Here is a 21809-nt window from a genome sequence, read left to right as displayed (position 1 = left end):
TTAGGAGTACCCTGGGAAGGAGAGGCAGCGGAGGAAAGGCATATACTGTTAGATTTTTCCAGCTGAAGGATACGGCGTCCACTTTCCATGCTTGCTTGTGATAAATCCTTGTGCAAAATCTCTGCAATTGGCAGTTGTGAGGGGAGGCAAATAGATCTATGTCTGGGCATCCACATTTCCTTATTATCATGCTGAAGACTTTTGGATCCAGTTTCCATCCATGGGGATCCATGAGGTTTCTGCTTAGTTCGTCTGCCAGAGTATTTGTTTTTCCTGGAAGGAATTGTGCTTGCAGGTGAACTTGAAAAGCCAGTGCTGTGTCCCATAAGGTCATTGCTGGTCTGCAGAGGGGGTAGGAATGTGTACCTGCCTGCTTGTTTATGTACCACATGACCGTAGTGTTGTCTGTCTTTATCAGTAACTGTCCTGGATGAAGCAAGTCCTTGAAAGCTGTCAGGGCATTTTGAACAGCTAGCATCTCTTTTTGATTGATGTGAAGATGCATCTGGTTTGCAGGCCATGTGCCCTGAATACATTTCCCTGCCATATGGGCCCCCCAGGCATAATCTGATGCATCCGTTGTCAGTGTCTGTCTGGCTGTGGGTAGACTGAATGGCAGACCCTTGTTGTGGTGACAGGCTTCTGCCCACCATCGAAACTCCTGTTGCAGGCAGGGAATGAGTGCAATTACTGTCTCCAGGCTGTGGCAATGCTGAGTCCAAACACTTTTTAGATACCATTGTAGCTTCCTCATATGCAGTCTGGCATATGGAATTAGTAGAACGCAGGATGCCATGAAACCCAAGGCCTGCAGGATTTTCCTTGCAAATAAGTGGGTTTTTGTTGCCAATTTCTTGAAGTAAGTAGTCAAGATGCTTTTGTTTGTATGGCGTGAGATAAGCCATCTGGGCAGTTGTATTTAAGCTTGCACCCAGGAATATTATCTCTTGAGAGGGCACTAGTTTTGATTTATTTTCGTTTACTGTGTACCCTAGGCCAATTGGTAATCTTTTTACAAACGTCAGATGCTTTAGAAGAATGTCTTTGTTCTCTGCTTGAATTAGGCAGTCATCCAAGTAGGGATATATTTGAATTCCTTTTTGTCTGCAAAACGCAATTACTGGTGCCAGGCATTTTGTGAAGACCCTGGGAGCAGTAGAAAAGCCAAAGGGGAGTGCAGAGAATTGGTAATGCATTGAGCCAGTTATGAATCTGAGGTATCTTCTGCAAGATTGTCTGATTGGGACATGCAGGTATGCCTCTTTTAGGTCCAAAGTTACGAGACAAGTCTTCTTGCCCAGCATGGGCAGTAGCTGCTGTAGAGTCAACATCTTGAATTTTGGAACTTCCAGAAATGTACTTAGTATAGACAGGTCCAGTATTGGTCTCCAGGTTTTGTCCTTTCTGGGTACTAGGAAAAGTCTGGAGTAAAATCCTTGCCCCTGCTCTTGTTGTGGTACTTGCTGAATGGCCCTCATGTCCATGAGAGCTGTAATTTGTTTTTGTGCCTCTGCCCATTGATTGTGTGGCAGGTCTGGCATACCTTTTGACCTTGGTAGAGTGTGAAAATGGAACCTGTAGCCTTGGGACACTATGTTCAGGACCCATTTGTCTTGGGTAACCATTTGCCAATTTGATGAAAACAGTGCTAGTTTTCCCCCTAAGGGGGCTGCCAAAAGAAAAGTGCTTGGATCTGGTAGAGGAAAGTCATTGGGACTGTTTCCTGTAAGGCTGTGATTTGTCTTTTACGCTTTTGGAGGTAGGAGCACCCCATTGTTTAGGCCTGTATGAGCCTTGGGGCTGAGATCTGCCTCTGGGATGCCTGTATCTGCCTCTTTGTGACCTGTCTGACACTGGAAAGACCAATTTGTAGAAGGCCAGTTCCTGCTAAACCTGGGTGGCTGTACCTGTAAGAAATCCTTGACTGTCTGCATGGATTTTGCTTTATCCTCCATTTTTTTCAACACCTCTTCTGCTTTAGTACCAAACAAAGTATCATGCTGTAATGGTGCATCTAATAATTTTGCTTTAACATGATCGGGCAGGTTCTGTTCCTTTAATCAAGTATGCCTCCTAATAACAGGACCTGTAACAGTGGCCCTGCAAGAGGCCTTCAGTGATCATAACCACATTGCAAAGTATGCGTTCCCACTTGTTCAGCTGCATGCAATAAATCCTGCAATTCCTTGTTCTCTGAACATTCAGTATTTGTCAACAATTTCTGTTTAAGCAGTGAAATTAAATATTGCCGATATTTAAGCATATGAAACTGACAATTTAAAGCCCTTACAGCCAGGGTAGCAGAAGTGTAGACTTTTTTCCCCCATCTGTCTAGAGCCCTAGAATCCCTATCAGAGGGGACAGGGTTTTTTGCAGTGGAAGCTTTGACCCCTTTGGGACCCTGAGATATGGTTTCTGGGTCAGCAGCGGGGTTTTTCTATAGAAATTTATGAGAATCCGGGACCCTGTAGTATCTGTCTGGCTTAGCATGTGCAGGGGATAAAGAGTCAGGGGACAGGCCAGACTCTGAAAATACATCATCTACAATGTCTAGAACAAGTGGAATAGCAAGGGGTCTGTGCTGAGGAAGTAGCAGAAAGTCTCTGAGCCTTTTCTTAGATTCAGAATAATCTTGGCTCTCCCAATGGAAATGCTCCCTCATGGTATGCAGGGTTTCCCCAAAAGAATAATCCTCAGGAGGAGAGGCTGAAGGAATGGATACTTCAGCATCAGAATTCTCATAGGGAAGCATGAAGTAATCCTGTTCAGAAGAGGAATCAGAGGAAATAGAAACCTGATCAGAAGAATCATACTCTGTCTCTTGCCTAGGCATCTTATCAGGAGGGGGATGGGAGCCCCTGATCAAAGTAATTAGGTCTTCGACCATTTTGAGCATCTGTTTTTTAGGCATGGAAGTCTGAGCATGAGAATGCTGTACTTGTTTATTTGTCTTTACAGCTACTTTAGTCTTTGAAGCTAAAGATGGCTTAATATATAGTTGTGTAGGTCTGAAGGTCTGAGAGGCCCCGTCAGCTCCACGTGGGAGTCGGAAGCGGCCTGTGGCTCTGAGGTAGCAGGAGCCAGGGGCTGCGAAAGCACCTCACTGAGAACCGGCGAACCAGCGACTGGCCTAGCAGAGGCCTCATCGGTTTTGGACCTCGGATGCCTATCCTTTTCCTTGCCCTTGCATTTTTTGTAAACTCCAGTTGACGGCTGGTCCGATGGCATTATATAATTAAATCTTCGGCCAAAGTACTGAAATGCAAAATCGAACCGACGCTTAATAGTGCATTGGTTAAATCTAGCACAAAGCCGACAGCTAGCAACGTTGTGATCAGGACCTAAGCAAGGAATATAGTAAGAGTGAAAATCCTTATGAGGTATTTGCTTCCCACAAGAAATACAATTGTTAACTTTTTCTGACATCAGTCTGGAGCAAGAAAAAAGTTTCCCCAATGGGGTACTTAGGAAGACTTCGGTTCTGAAATTCGGATTTGAATATCTCAGGAGTCGGCCGACCAACACTTGCGAACTGCTTTTGCTTCGGGCACCGCGCGGCAAGAAAGACTGAAGAAAATGGCGTCGGCTGCATCTTTTATACCCCTGGCGCACTGATGTCAGGGAAGAGGCGACAGCAACAGACGCCGGACCTAGACTTTGGAATTCTGGCCGACTGAGGGTAGCCTGCCAGCAGGATAACCCAAGAGTAATGACTGCAACAGTGAAACACGATGAACATCTCTGTAATATCACGTTCACACAAGAATTCAAAAACATGTAAAACTGCACAAAGAGGTGGGTTAAAGGTACTTGGGGTCTTGTTAATGTTAGTGAGTAAGAAGCAGTACCATTGTGGAGGAACACAGGTCTAAAATTGAGCTTTCTAATAAACAATTTGAGGTCCAAAAGGACTGTAACTAACTTTGCTCTAGCTGTGGGTACAAAGGTAAAACCTTTAGAAAAAATCTCAAAAAATACATCAGTAACTACTTTGTTGCTATAATTAAACATGTTAAAACTACCAGAATTATTAACACAAACATTTAATTGTCCCAGTGGTTTCGGTGGTTGGTTATCTACCCCTCAGCTGCTGAACGGTCCCACATCAAATGTGGTTGGACTAAGTCTGGTTTGTCCCCCCATTTTGTCGAGATCAAATGCTCTCTGACCTCCCTCAAGGGGGGAGATGACAATAAAGGGGACCTATCTTAAGCTTTCTTAATGTCAGCAAAACATTTTTATTTTGTTTTTAACTTTGTCTTTTGTTTTCCCTTGATCTGTCATGTGATTGATGGTGTCACGTATTTAAACTGAGCTGGTGTGCTGGTTTGCTATTCTGAAGTAGTTCCACATTTGAAATGAAAGCGCTCAATTAAATTAGTACTTTTATCTTGATTTGGCTGGTACCTTTCCTGGGTTGTCCTACAGTGTCCCTCCCAGTTTGCATTTTCAGTGGTGTGCTTTGTTTGCTTTTCAAACTTCAGTTGAAGATGTACCAAAGAGCATATCCTTATCTAAAGAAGCTTGGATAAATTTGTGCCTTGACATCCTGAAGCATATTTTGAGATTTTAGCCAAGCATACCAACACATACAATTGATTCAAAGGCAGCAGCTGGGGATACTGCATCAGTAGTATCATATGAACATTTTAAAGAATGCTTAGTACCCCCAGTTATATAAGATATCATACAAAGTAGGGAGGAATTGTGTCTGAAGGTGATAAATCCGCAAAAACCATGTTCATGACAGCAAAAGATGCAAGCAGATATTTTACTATGTGAGCCTGACAACTGACAGCTCTAAAACAGCAGGGTGAAAGTATACAATTCCTTCACAAATCTATAAAAATCTCTTCCATCCTTATCAGAAGGCACAGGGTTACTGGCAGTAAAATGTTTGGAACTGGCATCCTTGGCTAAGGAAATTACAGATGGATCTACCACAGGGTTATGAAAACTGAACTTTAGGGTCTGTTGCACTTTGAAATCCTGTCAGGCTTCCTGGGAGCAAAGGGTTGACTGTCAGGTAAAGTAAATACTGCATGGCAGGGTCGGCCTTAGGTTAAGTGGTGCCCTAGGCAAAAGGGCTCCACAGCACCCCCACATGGCGCCCCCATCCTGGTCTATTTACACCATCCAGATTACTAGAAATGCGCCCCTGCTAGACCAGTGCCCTAACCGGCCGCCTAATTGGCCTATGCCTAAGGCCGGCTAAAGGCATCTTCAAAGCACCGATACCAAAGGATCATGGTGTGCCTACAAGCAAAAGCTTGTAGCATCTTTTCTGGGTCTCAATACGTTCTTTCCCCACCCAGTGGGAGGAGTCCCCTCATTTTACCAATGGTGGCTAAAAATGAAATTTCTTCAGATTCCCCAACAGAAGTAGTATTTTCTTCAGACTCTGACTCTAAAAAGTCAAGGGAAGACATCTGGGAGGCATAGCCCAAACTACTCATTGCAATGTCAGACTAGGAGTCATTATCAGAAGGAGATGGTGACCTTTTTCTTTTTGAATGGGAATGCAGGGGAGGTAGACTGCAACAAAAGCTTTTTCCTTTAGACACTTTTTTTTTTTTTTTGAGTTTTCTGTTTTGGAGTGTCCAAAGCCAGAGTACAAACAGGCTCATACATTCAAACTTCAATATGATAGCCCGGTACCTCTTCCCTTGCAAGCAGTTGAGGAATGCCATCACACCCTTTGGATATCACAGCACATGGTTTTCCCTTCTCAGTTACAGACAAACATCTGGCCCTACAAGACACCTTAGACTTAAGTCCCTTAGCGGCATCCCTAGGAGCAGCACAAGAGGGATGTTGGAAGGAGGAGACTGATGATCCAAGGACTCTGTAAGGGTTACAGCAGAGTCATCCATCAAGTGACAAGGAAGACGGGTGAAAAAGATGCTTCAGGCATCTCTCTAACCATTTTCCATTTCTTAAAGAGCCGGGATCTGAGGTACCAGCACCTTAGTCCACAACCATTTCCATCAAGGTTTTAAACTGCTGTTTTTTTTAAGAAAGATACTAAGGGAGTTGAGCCTTCTAATAGTTAAAAAAAAAAAAAAAAAAAAAAAAAGAACCACCCAGCCAAGCTAGGAGTCTTCATTGTCTTATAGTGGAGACCCCATGGGATCATGGGATACAAGCAAATGACACTTTTACATATTCCCATTTTTAGCACATGAAAACAAACCCAATGCATGCAGAACAGTGGCTGAGACATATCACAGTTAAAGAACCTAAGAACCTTAAAGCTGACCAAGTCTTTTACTGACAAAGAATGTTCAGGTAAACAGAGCTTAAAGTGATTGGCCGGTGCCTTAAAAATGAACCTTAGCAGTACAGCATGCAATGCATAAACTCCAGAACAGCACTTTCCCATCAGGAAACATTTTCAGTATCTCCTTGACATATAAAATTAATTTTAAAATACACTGTTTCCTTGCACCAACGTCACTGAGGAAAAACAAGGAATTTTAACCTCAGTGACACAGGCATAAAGTATCTGTTGTGTCCACAGACTTTAAAGGGCATACCACCGAGCATGAGCAAAGGTGCCCTATTAAAGTCTATGGATGTAGTTCACATTACCCTTTGGTAATGTCACAACTGGAGAAGCTAATTTTTTTTTAGGCTGTGGTTTAATAAAAGGTTTACGAAGCTTTTTATTAAAAAAACTTCCCAAAAAAATATGGAAGGGCAAGCAAGAAAATACATCAGCAAATCACTTTAAGCTGCTGCTTCTTTTAAAAATCAAGCACTTATTAGTGCTGGGGATATTCCACAAACAAAATAAGCACCTAATGTGCATGTACCATGCAGGAATTTTCATCCCAAAAGCATACCAATAGGAGGAGTGTTCTATTTTATGTAATCTAGATCAAAGAAAGGAGAATGTTTTGAAACTTTATTTTCTTGTCAAAACCTAAGGAGAAACCTATATAAAAATATGTAGTGACAGAAATGACGATAAGGGGGAAAAAAAAAAAAAAACTTTTTCTCACAAAACACCGAAAATGAGCCTGGGTTCACTTCCCATGCCTAGTGAAGACCTGGAAAACCTTGACAACAGTGCATTATGACATGGGGAGTATGCTACACAGCAAGCCAGCATTAGTCCTACTGCAACAGAAGAAAGACCTTCTCCTTTTATATTGGCATTGTGTCAGAGAAAGTTACTGAAGCGCCATTATTAAACTCAAATTCCACAAAAATAATGCATCAGGTTAAATGTTACATGCCAGGGAACTGGCGGACAACTTATGTTTGCCGAATTATTCTAAAAAGTCTTAAATCAATTAAACTAAGAAGCTGCATCAGTGCAATCTACATTTAACCCATTTTCGCAGTTTAAACTCATTATGACTCTAACGTGATCAAACATGCACTCTATAGGAATTGTATTTACAGGACTGCTGCCTAAAAATCCATCGTTATTGTCACCAAGTAAGCAGTGTACCTCATGGTACTGTAGTCACAAATGTGTTAAAATACAAGATTAAAATGTACAGGAATTTAAAGAACCTCTTCTCAGCTTGGGGAGTTCTCTGCACATTCTCCCTATTAACATAGATTTCATCATTCACATTTCTCCCATTCCTCAACATAATCCAACACATAACTACAACCAAGAATACAGCTCATTCAGCCCTTACTCAGTTAAGTGTAGACATGCCCCAGATGTGTTTAACACAGAAAACAGACAATAGGCAGCACCATGTGTTGCTGCAAAATTTAGGGCTACCATGTACCATTACATAATGAGTAAACTCTTTTATGGTCAATCTACTAAACTGCAACAATCATTAGTTTGTTTAACAAAAAAAAAAAAAAAAAAGGAAGAAGAAATCGTACCTTATATTCAATATTTCCTTCTTCAGCCTGGAAAACAAAGAAAATAAATATGAACACCAGCTCTGCTATAAAGTTGCATTCCTTAAACTGCTACAGAAATACAACTTGAGGTACCTTGACAGCAAACAAGTGCTCCAATATTCACAATGCATGTTTAGGAAATGAAGCCCACAGTGGTGTTCCCTGGCCCAAAATTTCCATAAGCAATAATAAGACTCACCCAGTGGGCTAGGTCTGGCAGAATATAAAACGTATGCAAGCACAAAATGGTCCAATGGACTTTAACAGTATCAAAAGCCAACCAAGTAACACACTCCCACAGCTATTAGCTAACAGCCCTTTAAAACAGACTTGTATTTAAGTTATGCACTTACCATAGCTATGCATCCGTACTGGCCAGTTTCATTCTTCCTCAATGAATGGGTTTGAAACCGATCCTCAGATCTGACTCTGCCACTTTTTTTGCAGTCTAGGATCTGATTCCAAAGCTCCTCCCTTTACCCATAATGCCCCTAATCACTGCTGCCTCTAAGTTATACATGTAAAAAGGTAATACAACCATAATACTGACAGAAACAGGAATAATACAACAGAACAGAGCAGGGGCTCAAAGAGGAATGATAGTTCCTGACAAACTCCATCAGGTCATTCCCAAAGACAAGGAAGTGGGAAGGTGGGAGGGAAGTTGAGGAAGAATGAAAATGAACAACACAGACGCATAGTTATGGTAAGTACATAACTTAAATATCTGATGTTGCCATTTTCATTAATTCTTCAACGAATGGGACAGAGTCAACAGCTACAGTTACCTTGGGTGGCCCTCACGGAAGGATGTTCTGAAGTACCACAGAGCCAAATGTGGCTCTATTCCTGGAGATGTCCAATTTATAATGAGCCACAAAAGTATGAACTTTAGACTAAGTGGCAGATGCGCAATCATCGATGTAAGCTCTGAACCAAAAAGCAGATGATGTAGCCACTGACTTAGATGAATGAGTTTCTGGTTATCTCGGCAAAGTCAAACCTCTCAAAAAAGTGTACACATGAGACATACAATCAATCAGTTATCCGTTTGGCTATTGTAGTTTTTCAGACAAGCCTATCCAACTTGATTTTTGGCAAAGGCAAGGAAATCGATCAATTAATAACTGATTGGTCTTCCTAATATCCTTCATTCTATGAAGACAGAAACAAAGTTTTCTATGTACATACAAAGAATGGAGCGTGTACTCTTCTTTATTCTTAAAGTTGGGATAAAAAACTGTCAAACTGATGACATGATTGATGCTTGCTTCTGATGCACCTTTGAGGAAGAAAGATGGGTTTGTACGTAAAGCAACTCTGTCCTCATGATAGATCAGATAAGACTGTTTAGAAGAGAGTACTTGGAGTTTAGAAACTCACCTTACCATAGTTATGGCTATGAGAAAAACTGTTTTCCAATTAAAAAAACTTGAGGTCCACTTATGTGAAAGGTTCAAAGGGTGCTTGTATCAGTTTCTGCAAAACTATAGTACGATCCCAAGGTGGTATAGGGTCCTTAATAGGTGGCGTCAATGCCTTTTCTTTTGGCATCAGCTAGGCTGTGTATGTCCAATGTCAAAATCTGAAATGGCAGTGAGAGTTAGACTATGATAGCAGAGAAACCGGCCCCACCTTGAAAAATATATGATAGAAATTCTAAAACAGCACTGAAAACCTCTTCCATTTGCTTTTATAAATCTTTCTTGTAGAGGGTTTCTGAGATGAAAACAAAGTTCTTCGAACTGGAGAAGAAATCATGGAATATCTAGCCATCATTGGAATTGCAGAAAGTATGTGGTCAATATGAGGCCTGGTATGCCCAAGTGAGTCATCACTGATGGGTGTGAGAGGAGATCTGCACAGGGTTCCAGTGTCCATGGAGGACATATTACATAAGACCATAGGAAGAGAAACCAAATCTGCCAAGCCCAGAACAGGGCACTGAGGATTACTTTCCTCTTCAACTAGAAAGCCTTCGAAGAAACTTGGGAATTATGGGTAGGGGGGGATAAGCATAAAGGAAACCAGTGGGCCAAATGTGGACTACAGCATGTCTTGGTGACTGTCCCTGAGGAGGGAGCAGGGCACAGAAAGTACAGTTTTGTACCTACCATAAATGTAGATGTCCGATAGGTATGCATCTGCAGTCATCACATATGGGTTGTCCTGCCTCAGGCAGCCCTTCGGTCGGCCGGATTCCAAAGTCTAGGTCCGGCGTCGGCTGATGTCGCACTTTCCCCGACGTCAGAGTGTCTGGGGTATAAAAGCATCAGCCAACGCCATCTTCCTCAGTTTTTCTTGCCCCAGATGCCAGGTGCCCTCAAAGGAAGGCTAAAATTTGGAGAGATGCATTTAAAAATCCAAACATGCACAGTAATATAAAAACAAATACACCATAATAGATCCCCCCAGCTAGCTATAAGAGGGGTAAGCACCCAAGAAATACCACAGAGGGGAAGGAGGGAGAGTAAACCTGACTGCAGATGCATAACTATCGGACATCTACATTTATGGTAGGTACAAAACTGTACTATGTCCTTCAAGGATGCATCTGCAGTCATCACATATCGGTAGAATACCATAGCCAATCTGGGGGTGGAGGAACTATGAAAAGGATGGTGTAGCTAAAATACCCTGCATGACTGCCGTAGCAAAGCCTGCTCTGGATCTGGAATATAAAGGTAAATTGTAATGCTTGGCAAATGTATGCACGGAGCTCCATGTAGCAGCTTCTAAAATGTCCTTGGTAGCCACCCCTCTTAGGAAGGCTGTGGAGGTGGCTGTGGCTCTCGTGGAATGAGGTCTAATGTTAGTTGGCACAGTTGTTCCATGAAAGGAGTAACAAAAACGAATGCAATTCCCTATCCATTTTGAAACTGTCTGTTTGGAAATTGCTTTTCCTTGTGCACCAGCAGCATATGCTACAAAGAGCTGGTCAGTCTTTCTGTAACTTTTATTTCTGTCCAAGTAGTAGCGCAACTGCCTGTGTATGTCCAGGGTGTGCAGAAGTTTCTCCCCTTTGTTTTGTGGATTTGGAAAGAAGGTAGGCAAGTGAATAGCTTGGTTCAATGATACCCTGGATACCACCTTTGGCATAAATGCAGGATTGGTTCTCAATGAAACTCTGTCCTGATGAAAAATAAGAAATGGCTGCACTGCCATTAGGGCCTGTAACTCAGATACTCTTCTTGCTGAGGTTATGGCCAGAAGGAAGGCAGTCTTCCAAGACAGGAACTGTAGATCTGCAGATGCTGCTGGTTCAAAGGGAGGCAGTGTTAGTTTTTCCAACACGAAGTTAAGGTCCCAAGTAGGTAGAGGTGGTTTCCTTGGAGGATTGATGTTTTTTATTCCTCTTAGAAACTGTCTTAGGAGAGGATGAGAGAAGACAGGTGGATCAGCATTGTATTTGGCTGAAATTGCTGAAGCAGGAATCTTAATGGAAGAGTAAGACAGACCATTGTGGAACATTTCTGCCAAATATTCCAAGATATGTGCCATGTTCATCACTGTTGCATCTTGGCCCTTTGTTGTGTTCCAAATGTGAAATCTTTTCCATTTTGCTGAATATGCCTTTCTTGTGGAAGGCCGGCGAGCTGCCATAATGATATCCTTCACTCTCTGGGATAGCTTATCCTGAGGAGGAGTCGAGGTATTTTCCATGCTGTTAGTTGCAAGGTTTTCAGGTTGGAATGCAGAGTTTTGAAATTGTTCTGTGTCAGTAGAAGAGGCCATGGTTTCGTATGTGACATGGTCTTTAACAGTGGGTACCAGTGCTGTCTTGGCCAGTCCGGAGCTATCAGAATAACTTTTGGCTGCTCTGTTCTGATCTTCAGTAAAACCTTGGTCATTAATGGGAGAGGTGGAAATGCATACACTGTTAGAGCTCTCCAGCTGAAAGAGAGGGCGTCCACTTTCCATGCTTGTGGGTGGTATGTCTTTGTGCAGAATTTCTTCAGTTGATGATTGTGGGGGAAGGCGAATAGATCTATGTCCGGCCTTCCCCATGATTGTGTTACGAGTAGGAAGAGGTCTGGGTGCAGCATCCATTCATGTGCATCCAAGATATTTCTGCTTAGGCTGTCCACCAGTATATTGTCTTTCCCTGGCACAAACTGGGACTGCAGCTGTATATTGAGTTTCAAGGAAAGTTCCCATAGATTCATTGCCAGCCTGCAAAGAGGGTAGGAATGTGTGCCTCCTTGCTTGTTTATGTACCACATAACTGTGGTGTTGTCTGTCCTTATTAGTAGGTGGCCTTGATGCAGAAAAGGTTTGAAGGCCTCGATTGCATGTATCACTGCCAGCATTTCCTTTTGGTTTATGTGCATGCGTAGCTCCCTTTGTGACCATAGTCCTTGGATACATCTGCCCTCCATGTGTGCTCCCCAACCTTGGTCTGAAGCGTCCGTAGTAATGGTTTGGCTGGCTCTTGGCTTGCTGAAGGGCAGCCCCCTGTTCGACTGGCAGGCTTGAGCCCACCACAGAAATTCCTTTTGGAGGCATGGAATGAGTGGAATCAAAGTTTCTAAGCTGTGACTGTGCCGAGTCCATAAACTCCTTAGGTACCATTGCAGTTTTCTCATATGCAGCCTTGCTTGTGGAATCAGAAGAATGCAAGATGCCATGTAACTCAGGGCCTGCAGTATTTTCCTTGCAGTCAGCTGAGTTTGTTTTGTCAGATTCTTGAAGTAATCTGGTAGTTGTCTTTGTTTTTCTTCTGTGAGAAAGGCCATTTGGGTGGTTGTGTCTAGATCCGCACCCAGAAAAGTTATTCTTTGGGAAGGAACAAGTCTTGATTTGTGAATGTTGACTGTATATCCCAAGGCCTGTAGTAGGTGGATGGCATAATCCAAGTCCTTTAACAAAGTTTGTTGGCTGTCCGCTTGTATAAGGCAGTCGTCCAGATATGGGTATATTTGAATCCCCTGAAGTCTGCAGTGTGCAATCACTGATGCCAGGCATTTCGTGAATACTCTGGGCGCAGTGGATAAGCCAAAGGGCAATGCTGAGAATTGATAATGCTCTGACCCTGCAAGAAATCTGAGGTGTCTTCTGCAACTTTGTCTGATAGGGACCTGCAGGTACGCCTCCTTGAGGTCTAGAGTCACCAGCCAGGACCCCTTGCCCAACATGGAAAGGAGTTGCTGTAAAGTCAGCACTTTGAATTTTGGCACAATGAGAGAAGTATTCAGTACGGACAAGTCGAGAATAGGCCTCCATTGATTTTCTTTTCTTGGAACAATGAATAGTCTGGAATAAAATCCTTGGCCTTGTTCTGAAAGAGGAACCTTTTCTATAGCCTTCATTTGTATTAAGTTGGAGATTTGTTTCAAAGCCTCTGCCCTTTGATTTGGTGGCAGGTCTGGCATGCCTTTTCTTTTCGGCAGTGTGTGGAAATGGAACCTGTATCCTTTGTCTATTATTTGCAGTGTCCATGTGCCCCTTGTAATGCTGTGCCAATTTTTTGAGAATAAAGAAAGCTTTCCGCCCAAAGGTGATTCTAATTGAGCCCTGGTCGGCGGAGTCAAAGCAAAGTCATTGAGTCTGTCCTTGTGTAGCAGTTGTAGGTCCTGCACTACCTCTCTGGTTGGAAGGCTGCCACTGACGGCCTCTGTAGGAGCCTCTAGCTTGCCCTCTACCTCTGGCCCACCTGTTCCTGCCTCTCTGAAATCTTTCTGAGTCCGGAAAGGACCAATTCTTGGTAGGCCAATTTCTGCTGAATCTTGGTGGTTGGACTTGCAGAAAATCTCTGACTGTTTGCACAGATTTTGCCTTTTCTTCAAATTTCTTTATGACCTCTTGAGCCGTGGAACCAAATAATTTTTGCTTTTCCAGAGGAGCATCCAGAAGCTTAGCTTTAACATGGTCTGGCAGAGATTGTTCCTTCAGCCAAGCATGCCTACGAATAACTGCACCTGTCATAGCTGACCTACATGAAGCTTCCAATGCATCATAACCACACTGCAAGAAATGGTTACTAACCTGCTGGGAGTTATGTACCAGATCCTGAAGGGATTTGCGATCAAGGGGTTCAGATGAAGACAGTTTCTTATGCAATTCATCTAACAAATACTCTTGGTACTGTATCATATGAAATTGACAATTTAATGCTCTCATAGAAAGAGTTGCAGAAGTATACACTTTTTTACCCCATCTCTCTAAGGCTCTGGACTCCCTTTCAGAGGGTAGAGATTTCTAGCAGTGGCAGCTGCAACCCCTTTAGGGCCCTGGGAAATAGTTTCTGGATCTGCAGAGTGGGCCTTGTACAGCTGCAGATGAGAGTCCGGGACCCTGTAGTACCTATCAGGTTTGGCAGGTGCCGGAGGGAGAGAATCAGGGGCTGTACTAGAGTCAGAGTACACATCATCAATGACATTTAAAACAGGAGGTATAGCTAAGGGTCTATGCTGAGGCAAATGCAAAAAGGTCCTTAATCTTTTCCTGGAATCAGAGAATTCCTGACCATGCCATTGAAAATGCTCTCTCATAGTATGCAGTGTCTCTCCAAAGGAAAACTCTTCAGGAGGGGAGGCCAAGGGAATAGATTCTTCAGCATCAGAATCCTCGTAGGCCGAATAAGCCTCCCCCTGGTGGTCTGAGAGAGCAGAGCCATCAGAGGCCTCATCTGATGAGTGGGGATCAGAGGGCTCAACCCTGGGCCTTTTGTCTGGAGGTGGTTGCGAGCCCCTGTCCGGGTGAGGTTGAGAGCCCCTAATTAAGGAGATAAGATCCTCTGCTAAACTTAGAATCTGTGAACCAGAGGAAGGTCCCTGAGAGGTAACCTTGGGAGGCAAAGCTTTTGAGAGTTTAGCAGCTTTAGCCCTAGAGAATGCTTTAATAGACATGGATGCAGGAGGCCTGGCCGCACCACATGCTGGAGTAGATTTGTCTAAAGGAATGGTGTCGGAAGGTTCCAGGACACCAGTTTCAGTAGGTAATTCAATAACCGACTCGGCCGGGGCCTCCGGGGCCGAGGTAGTCGGTTGCGCGGTTTCGTTAATCGGAGGTATCAAGGACTCTTGTTTCAGCTGAGACACTCATGGTAGGCCTGGCCGTGGTTTCAGCCGAAACCACGGTCCGCGTGTGTCGGTCCTTGTCCTTCCGTTTCTTAACTAAATGTGAAGTCGGAGTCTCCGACGGCATCTTGTAAGCAAAACTAGCCCCAAAGAATTCCTCTGCAAACTCCGACCGACGTCTAAGCGTTCATCGGTTGAAGGAAGCACAGGCTGAACAGGCCAAGACGTCGTGGTCTGGGCCTAGACAGGGGAGGCAGTAAGAGTGGAAATCCTTATGAGGTATTTGTTTCCCACAAGTTAAGCAATTATTAACTTTATCTGACATCGGCTGAGGCAAGAAAGAGTCCCCAACGGGGTACTTAGCTTTTTGAAGTCTTCGGTAGCTGAATTACAGGAGCTGGCCGACCGGCACTTGCAAACTACTTCTGCTTCGGGCACCACGCGGCAAGAAAGACCGAGGAAGATGGTGTCGGCTGATGCTTTTATACCCCAGACGCTCTGATGTCGGGGAAAGTGCGACATCAGCCGACGCCGGACCCAGACTTTGGAATCCGGCCGACCGAAGGGCTGCCTGAGGCAAGACAACCCATATGTGATGACTGCAGATGCATCCTTGAAGGACATCATGCTGCACTTGTTGAGGGGAAGAAAATCAGATTCCTGTGGCAGATTGTGTCTTTACATCCTGTTCACCATGGGAGAGCATCTCTTTAAAAGTATTTAGAAGAAAAATGTGCTAGCAGCTGCTAAAGATGTTTAGGTAAAAGTTCAAAGTACGTAAAAACAACCAGGAACACCCCCACGGACTATACAACCAGGAACACCCCCACGGACTATACAAGTCTTTAATCACAATGAACATCAGACAAAGACTGATGTATCAGACAAGTAAAATACTAAGTAAAATCCCCTCATGGTATACAACAATAAGCGCTTTCGAAATCTTCTTCAGATCGTAATGAGTAAAGCAGGGGATATTTTTTAAAAGGTAATTGCAGGCGATCAGAATTTAGTTTCAGGCCAACACCTTCTCTAAAGGGCTAATTAGAATGAAACCAACAGGAAGATACTAAAAGGACACACCTTCTCTCTCAACCAGTAATAGGTCTTCTATTTTTCAGTATGGGTATTAGAGGAACTACCGCATTTAAACCTGGAGGCTTATTAGCTCTCAGGTTTATAATCCATCTTATTTCTTTCCTTTCTGTGGTATCGACAATATCACCTTGTCTCATTCCAGTATATGTATTCTCCAGGAGAAACAACTGACAATTCCTTAATCTGTGATACCTACAGTCCTTAAAGATACCACAATGTTATTAGAACAACTAAGGATGATTAGATTTAAAGAAATATTCTGATATTTTGTTTGTAACTTTAGATATTTGCAGCCTCTTTACCTTGATACCAAATGACCTTGGAATCGAAGCTATAAGAAATAATATTAGTATGTTTGCCAGAAACCTTGATGCAAATTTTATTTGTAACCTGCTTGAGATGATGCTGGAAACTGACATCTTCTGCTATGGCAATGATTATTATTGGCAACAGTGGGGAGTGGCCATGGGAACACCATACGCGAATAGTTATTCAAATCTGGTGCTATCCTACTGGGAAAGAAAGAAAGTAATGACATCTGCTAACCCCCTGGTTCAAGAATGATATATTATGCACGCTTTGTAGATGGCATCATACTGATCTGGAATGGACAGATAGAACAATTACTATTTATTTGTGTCATATCGGAAAACAACTGCCACCTTTCTGAAATTTACGATGCAATATTCTGATGTTAGTATAGATTTTTCTGGATGTGACTATTTTTGTGGATCAACAGAGAACTATTGGAACCAAGATATATAGAAAAAAGATGTGGAAAAATCACACTTTACACAGGAGCAGCATGCATCCTAAACATGTTTCCAAAAACATAAGAAATGAAGCGATGAGAATATCCAGTCTGCACTGAAGAAAAAGACTTTGAACAAGAAGTCTCTTTTCTACAAAACAATCTAAGTAATAGGGGTTATTTGAAAAAAGACCTATTCCTACAGGCAGATGAATTAGATCACTTGAGGAAAAATAAAGGAGCACCTTCAGTACATTAGACTGAACATTTCTCAAATAAAAGCATAACTTCAGCTTGGCCAGCTAAGAACTTGGTTATATTCAACTGGACGTATAAGAGAATTTAAGTACCTTTATCTGCACTTTTTTTTAAAAAAAAAATACAGTATTATACAGTATTTAATTTGATTTAAACTGTGTATGGAATTTTTAACTGAAGTTATTCTGCTCTTCAGTGGCATTGAAACTGCCCGCCCCTCAGCCTGCCTCTGGGCCCATCTCATTTGCTCACTCAACTGAGTGCAGTGAGATCATATTCTGATTTCAGGCACTCCTACTGTGTACAAAGAGAGCATCTGGGAAATAGAAAAAAAAAATTAAGCTTATTTCCTGCCTTTCTTGTTAAGTGGTACAGACTATTTGTAGGCTTCTGAGCCCCCAAGCCCTTCTGTGTTTGAGGGAAGCCTTCTAGCTTGTTTTTTTTTCTTATAACTAGCCAGTTTTCTAGTTTCAGCACTCAAATCTGTTTCTTTGATCTCAGCACTTGTTCAAAAAAAAAAATAAATAAATAATTTCATCTGCTTTTACTGTACTTGTGTTTTTACCTACTTCTTTTTACTTTTGCATCATCTTAAAATACTCAATTGTATTTATTACTGCTTGGTGTAACTCATTCTAAGCCTTTTGGTTTAAACACTTGGGCTTCGGACCAGTTAGTTGTTTTGCACTGAGAGGGTTTGTGGTCTGCACTGTTGTGGCAGAACAGGTAGCTTACATCCTTCTAGGTTGAGAACTGCTGATTGAGGGCTCAGTGTCTGTTATTCTAAAAGTGTATTAATTCTGGTTTAAGCACTTGGGCTTTCAAGCCAGTTATTTTACATTAAGAGGGTTCGTGGTCTGCACTCTTGTGGGAGGAGAGGCTGGACTCTGCCCTTCTGAGCTGGGAATTTCTGGTTAAAGGCTTATAGTGCATGCATATCTGAACTGTTTCTTACTGAAGTTGGTGCGCCTTGTTTGCTGTGGCATAGACTGGATTCGGGCCTGCTGGATCTAGCTTTGTTTGTGTAACTTGAGCACTAGTCCAGACATTCTCTAAAGTATTCAATGGTATTTATTACTGCTTGGTTGTAACTTGATTAAAGTGTAGCTATCATTCAAGTCTTTTGGATTAAGCACTTGGGCTTCAGACCAGTTGTTTTACATTAGGAAGGTTTGTGGCAAGCACTGTGGTGGCAGGACAGGTAGCTTTCATCCTTCTAAGTTGGGAACTGCTGATTGAGAGCCCAGTGTCCAAGTGTATTAGTTCTGGTTTAGGCACTTGGGCTTCAGGCCAGTTATTTTACATTAAGAAGGTTCGTGGTCTGCACTCTTGTGGGAGAAGAGGCTGGACTCTGCCCTTCTGAGCTGGGAATTTCTGGTTAAAGGTTTATAGTGCCGGAATATTTGAACTGTATCTTACTGAAATTGGTTCACCTTGTTTGCTCTAGCATAGACTAGATCCAGGCCTGCTGAATCTAGCTTTGTTTATATGCTTGTTGTTTGTTTGCTTGTTATTTCCCTGGAAGCTAATTCCACCTAATACGCAACTTCTCAGCTTCTGTGGATCACTAGTGATATCTGCATTGCTTACTGTACTTATTTCCTTGTTTCACTTGAAAGAAAGTTACTGTTTGTCGTTTTGCATTTAGTTACTTGTAACACATTGCACTCAAGTTACCTGGCACTTGCTCACTAAAGCAATTATATAAGTCAGCACTAAAAATTAAAAGCACTAAACCCTCACTCCCCACTGGCCCTTGTTTTCAATTAAGGATTTCCCAATATTATTCTAGCATGTCCAAAGGTCAGTTGTCAATCTCCTCTCGGTCCAGCTGGTGAATCTGGGAATCTTGAGGCAATGTTATAACTGCCTCATGTACACAGACAACCCTCTCCTCCTCCCACATAACACAAATACTTGCGAGAGATGCAGCTATTTAGCCAAACTGGAGGCTGAGCTCTCTCAACTCAGGACTGGCAAGACCAGACAGGAGGAGAAGGCAACTACACACACCACAAAACCAGCCTCACATAATGCTACCACTCCACTGAATCAAACACATAAACACACAAAGACATACTGGAGGCTCTGAGTAAAAATTTACCTAAACAGCAGAGGCCTCCAAAGCAGACACCCAAACAACTGCTACCTCAAGACACCCCACAAGCAACACATAAACCACAAAAGCAGTGTGCAAAGCAGTCACAGCCCTTAAGGCCAAATACAACACCAAACATACTTGTCATAGGTGACTCCATAGTCAGACACACTGACGTCCCACTCACCAGGCTGAACAAGGGGAGGGTCACAGTAAGCTGCCTATCGGGCGCTAGAATCCGCCACATAACACAAGCACTCGGGTCACTCCACGGCATGTACAAATATGACACAGTCATTGTCCATGCTGGTGTGAACGACCTGAGACGTACCTCCCTGGACTACATGAAAAGAGACAGAGGAGCTCTCTGATTATGTAGCCCAGGCAGGTATGACCCTAACCCTGAGCAGTATCCTTCCTTCACCAAGAATGATGCCACAATATAGAGACAAGATGATCAGCTTTAACAATTGGCTTAATGTCTGGCGTCATTCAAAGGGGATCCAGTGTCTGTCTGCCTGGGATGACATGCTTGACAAGCCACGCTGCTTCGCAAGGGATGGCTTGCACCTGTCACCCCTGGAATTCGGATATTGGCTAAGGCTCTTGCCACCCCCATAGTGCCTTTTTAGGCAAGGCTCAAATTCTAAACCTACCACCCTAGAAAACAAAAATGGGAAGAAACTGAGGGTAATGCTGCTCAATGCCAGAAGTCTAAATCTCAAAATGCACGCACTCAAGGCCCTTCTCAGTATGGAGAACATCGATGTCTGTGCTGTAACTGAAACCTGGTTCAAGGCTCCTGAGAGCACCCGGCACTATTAGGTTTTACCTCATATCATGCGTTCGGCCCCAAAACCCGGACCACACCACAAAAGGAGGGGTGTATCCATATTCATAAAGGATACCCACACCTCCAGGTTGGTGGCAACGCATGAAGCTTGGAAAACATCCAGGTGCAACTAACCATAGGCAAAACTGCTCTACAAATTGTAGCATGCTACAGGCCACCCTCTCAAACTCAGGAACCCCACACAGCCTTCCTGAAGACACTGGAGGGTATAAATGTATCGCCAAACACCATCATATTGGGTGACTTCAACTACCCGAATATAGACTGGGAACATTACTCAAGCCCTAACTTTCTAGCCCAACGGTTCCTGGAGTTCATAAATTCAAATGCCATGGAACAGCTAGTCACTGTTCCCACGAGAGGAGAAAATATACTAGATGTCATTGTCACAAACATGGGGACAAAATGCTCCACACCGGAAGTATATCCCTCATTGGTGAGATCTGATCATAAACTAATCCCACTGGAAATCCACATCCCGCCCCCACCCCAAACAAAAAAGACCATAGTGAAGAACTTCTCTAAAGCAAACTTCACACTACTCAAGACTGGTGTGGTATCCTTCAAGGCCCCCGAGCCAGAGGAAACCACAACCCAAGCTGCGGAAGCCCTTACAAATGCCTTCTATGAACACCTCCAGGACTGCATGGATCAGGCAATCCCAAATAAAACCAAGACTCTTTCCACAAAGGGCAAACGTCCAGTCTGGTGGACCCCAGCCATTAATAAACTTTACAATAAGAGGAGAAAGCTATTACATGATAGAACAAAATCCATAAAAGGGAAGTCACCCCTGATCATTATTAGTAAAAAATACGAGCACTCATAAAATCAACTAAGGCCAATTTTGAGAGAAAAATTGCCATGGATTCAAAGGACAATCATAAGGCCTTTTTCAGCTATGTTAGGAACCTGGGTGGAAACTCCCAGATATGCTCAGAATTAGTCCAAAATGATACAAAAATCACTGAACCCACAGACATTGCCAACATACTGGCAGACAGGTTCAGTGCAAACTTCACCCCCCTCTCCGCCCCTAAAGGAGAGATAACTATCCCAGCCGAGTGTAGCCTCCCGGACATCTCAAATGCGCAGGTGAAAGCTGCTCTCTCTAAAGCTAAAAACACAGCATCAATGGGACCGGATGGTGTCCCCGGCTGTGTGCTACATGAGCTAAATGAGGAATTAAACCCGCACATAAGGCAGCTGTTTAATTTCAGCCTTACCACAGGATACGTGCCCAAGGAGTGGCGTACGGCAACTGTGGTCCCACTCCACAAAGGGGGCGCCTCTACGGACCCTGGTAATTACCGCCCCATAAGCTTAACAAGTCTAGTCTGCAAAGCTATGGAGAGGATCATAATGGAGCTCATACACAAAGATATAGGGGACTTGCAGACATTGGACCCGACCCAGTTTGGCTTTGTCAAGGGAAGATCATGCCTTTTGAACTTGGTCGACTTCTTCGAAACAGTCACCAAGGCCATTGATGAGGGAAAGGCAGTCCATACAGCCTACCTTGACCTTGCAAAGGCTTTCGACACAATACCCCACTCGGGTATTGTAGAAAAACTTACCAGCTTAAATGTAAACCCATATGTCACAAGATGGGTTGCAAACTGGCTTAAGGACAGAACCCACAGGGTTAGAGTTGCTGGCGCTGTGTCAGACTCCAAGCCGGTCACAAGTGGTGTCCCACAGGGCTCGGTCCTTGGCCCCTATTGTTTGGCATCTACTTCTCAGAAGTACAGGCCAACATGGGAGGACTTTGGCTGACAAAGTTTGCAGACGACTGCAAACTGGGCGCCATAGTGGAAAGTGCATCGGACACGGATATCCTTCAGAAGGGACTCACGG

This window comes from Protopterus annectens, chromosome 1.part0 (genome assembly GCF_019279795.1).
Source record: "Protopterus annectens isolate FY-2018-M chromosome 1.part0, PAN1.0, whole genome shotgun sequence".
Classification (NCBI taxonomy): domain Eukaryota; kingdom Metazoa; phylum Chordata; order Ceratodontiformes; family Protopteridae; genus Protopterus; species Protopterus annectens.
Note: the sequence above shows the minus strand (reverse complement) of the source record.